General features: G+C 38.8%; 1 long non-coding RNA gene across 2 annotated transcripts in view; it reads left to right on the forward strand.

Annotated features, from left to right (window-relative positions):
* Positions 1-137: 137 nt before the first annotated feature.
* The window catches only part of LOC121811929, an 8,442-nt gene continuing 4,697 nt past the window's right edge, over positions 138-3,882 (forward strand). For both annotated transcript variants that reach the window (XR_006052756.1, XR_006052757.1), the window contains exon 1: positions 138-2,822. This is a non-coding gene — a long non-coding RNA (uncharacterized LOC121811929). The remainder of the gene's footprint in view (positions 2,823-3,882) is intronic.

Raw genomic sequence — 3,882 nt, forward strand, 5'->3', positions numbered from 1 at the left:
CTAGGCGGAGTAGTCGAACGCAGATTCACTGAGCGCTCAACACAGACAGCATCGTCAGAAGGAAAGTTGATAAAATAAATTACAAATTTTGTATTGTTCAATACATATGCGTACCGAACCGAAAGCACTGTATCGAACGGTTCAATATCGATACGAGTATCGTTGCACCCCTAGTATTTATGTATGTATCATAATGTTCATATCTGCACATTCATTTTGTCAGCTCGCATTAATGTAATTAATATCTCTTAGCGGTAAGGAGAAGGCATATTTACTTTTGTTTGTGATCGAGAAACGTTCGAAGTGCTTCAAAGGGAAATGTTGTACTTTTAATTTTACAATAATTGGCAGTCCCCCTCGTAGCCTCCTATATTACAGTGCTACCTACACTGAGCAGCAAATATAAATCACTGGTCTTTATATAACTCCTCTATCTGAATGTGGGTGAAAAAATACACTTCAGTCCATAATTTCCTTCCTTAATTTTGCCTGTGTACACCACTCTAGTGGATTTTAAATCAATCAATAAGTGATTAAAGTGCAGACTTTCAGCGATTAAGCTTTAAAGGGTTCAGCAGGTATTACAGGAATGTTTACAGTCAGTTTCTCATTTTCAGAGGCTCGCTTGTAAACTAACACAATTTTAAATATTAGGGTTACTTTTTTAATGCTTTGATTAAAATCTGCTGTAGTCTGCAGAGTTGGGGTCATTACTCGAAAAAAGTAATACTCATTACTTTTAATTAAAGTAATGCAAAATGTTAGTTAATTACTCGTTGGATGAAGTAATTTGCATTAATGCAATTAGTGAATTTAGTCCAATAACATGCTATATTAATGCGTTACTGAAAAATATAATGTGATCACAGTCACACATTTTTGTAGTTAGTTCAATTCGATTCACTTTTATTTATACAGGTAAAGACCTTGCAGTGATATGTTCTCTCCTTCCCCAGACTTTTCTCTTCCCAACATTCTGGTACAAGTTCTTGGTTTCATCTATCCAAAGATTTTTTCCCCCAGAACTGTGCAGCCTGTTTTCTCTTCTTCTTTTTTTCTGGCAAAATCTCATCTGGTGTTCGTGCTAATGAGTGTAACCACTGGTTTGCACCTTGTTGCTGTATTTTCATTTATGATCTCTTGCTTCTAGACTTTGATACATCTACCTCACTTAGTAATCATCTATAGTAACTCACTTAATAATAATCTATTACCAGACTATAGACTCTGGTGATCTTCTTTTTCTTTTTCACTATGCACATATTCACTTTTGATATGCTTAATGCTAGCAAGCTATCACAAATTTACTTTTAGGTCCATAAGTATTTCAACAGTGATGTATTCTTTTTAATTTTGCGTTTGTACAGCAACATTTACACTTGGCCCTCTCAGCATGAGGCACTATATATTGAGATGGCTTTGATTTCTAAACCAGTAACCAGTGAAGGTCTGATTTACAGCGAAATCCAGGGGAAACTACCCCCTAAAAAATAACTGTCTAAATACTTTTGGACATGACTGTATGTTAAAATTATTGGTATGATGGTGCATGATTGTTGACTTGTAATTTGTGTGTAAGGTAGAGACAGGACCATGAAGTCTAGACTCCACTAGTGGTGGTGGAGAAAGAGCACTGGCAAAAAAGTAGTCTGACAGACAGAGTGACAGAATAACAATAAAGAGGAAGCAGACACTGATTGCCTCTGAGGAAGCACTGAGAAGGTCACTGGACCAGAATAGTGAGAATGAGGTAAGTCTGACACATGGGAAAGTGACAAAAAGAGTAGTCCAATTCTCTCAGAATAGTCCCAGCAGTGGAGGCAGAATTGAGGAAAGACAGCATCCTCATTTAACTGACAAATAAACTCCTCAAACTGGGAGATTGCTTTCCCAAATTATACTTACAATAAGTACTTGTTGCTGAAAATCTGAGTGCAGGTCATTGTGACATTGCTGATTTACTTAAGAAAAAAATCCAAGAACTTTCACATCTATTGTCATCAAATTCGCCTGTGAGTTGATGCTGCTGCACCGTTAATGGGAATAATCTGATCTTGAATCTTGTCCTTTCAGGAAATGAAGGTACATTCCACTCATGCAGATGCACTTAATCATAATGACGATATTTTCATTCTAACAGCAGCCCAGGGACTCGTTTTATGTCCAAACATAATAGTTTTGGCACCAAACCTACCTTGATTATGACAAACCTCTTCTTGTACTTATTGTCTTTGTCTTAGGCTGTGAGGCAAAGACGTACAACCTGCTATTTTAAACGCCTCTGAACGGCAGCATCTGTTTCACGAGGAATCAAATCGGGCTGCTGATGCAGACACAGCTGATCCCTCACCCTTGGGGCTTGAATCGAAGAAAATGTTGGGTAAACACAACCCAAGCGAAATTGCGAGCAATGGATTTGGCTTAGGTAGTGTTTATCCATCAATCTGTTTGGCTTACAATAAACCACAGAGGGTATTGTTCCGATACGGCTCCCTGTTGTGTAGAACAGAGCGGAGAATAAGATGCTCATCTCGTGACCGCCATACAGAGAAAGACGGGAACCAGATGTAATCCACCCACACAAGATGGGCGGATGGCTGCTGAGATAAAAGTGCTTCATACCGGCGATGTTTCTATCTGAGGCTAACAACTGTGAAGAAAACATGTAAGCCTACATGGGGTGTCCGTCTATTCATTTTCTTGGCCTTTTATCCAACCAGGGCTGCAGTGGGGCTAGAGCAAATCCCTGCAGACACAGGGCGAAAGGATAGTTCCCCAGTCCATCACAAGGCTAACACGGAGAAACAGACGGACATTCACAGGTCAGTGCAGAGTCATGTGAGCTGAGGTTTTTCATTGTCACCATCTTGGTGTTTTGAGACTGGAGTTAATGAGCAAACAGTGCTTCACACTTAGTAATCCAGAGACTATGCACACTCGTATGGTAGCTATTTATCAATCGCAAGGCCTGCCCTAAAGGGCACTCTCCTTTATCATCCCTTCTTCACAAACAGGAAACAAGATAAACATAATGTTATGAAAAACAAAAAGAAAAATGGAAAAAAATATGACCAAACCCCCCCAGCATAAAACATCCAAGTCTAGGGACTCCAGGAAAGGTTTGAAAAAGTAATAAAAGGCCTTTATTTTACAGAGCTAGAGATATTAAAAATACACTGACTCGTATTGGCTTGTGCCTTCTTTGGGGTTTAGAGATAAGGAGAGGCAAACAGAGCAATTATAGCTTCACTCACCACATGTGTACAACACTAATTACCCTGCATCATTTTCTTTGGTCTCTGGGGGCAATGGTAAGTACAGCATTTCTCCAGCCTTTAGGTGCAAAACGCAGGAAGTAAATAGCCCTGTGATAACAAGTCAAAAACACTTTAACCAAAGAGCAGAAACACAAGAAGTTCAAATCTATACACAATAAAACATAACAAATATATTTATATCTGGTACTTTTAGGGTTGAATCATTCCCACGATGTGGTTTCATGCAGTGTTTTAGCCACAGAAGAATTCAGGTTACTAATGCTTAGTCAGACCTACATAAGAACAGCTATGAATGCACTGAGATGGTATATGTCATGAGTTGCAATAACAGTTTATGAAACTGGGGATAGGATTTTTTGTTGCTAAGCTACATCTGTGTCTGTTTACCTTTTTCCTACTACTAAGTGACATTTCCACAGCAAAGCTACCTTTAGGCCGGTGTATCCAGCTTTCAGGTTTGGGAGGGGGAACATAATTCCTGTATATTTAATGTGCTGTTGCTTCAGAGGACCTGCTCTGTTGTGATATTTGTTCTTTGTTATTGTTTATACATTTAAACTTCTTGTGTTGGAACTTGTGTTAGAAAAGTGATTTTAACTGTCCA

Source organism: Haplochromis burtoni, unplaced genomic scaffold (assembly GCF_018398535.1).
Source record: "Haplochromis burtoni strain Fernald_Lab_line unplaced genomic scaffold, NCSU_Asbu1 Contig_10, whole genome shotgun sequence".
Lineage (NCBI taxonomy): Eukaryota > Metazoa > Chordata > Actinopteri > Cichliformes > Cichlidae > Haplochromis > Haplochromis burtoni.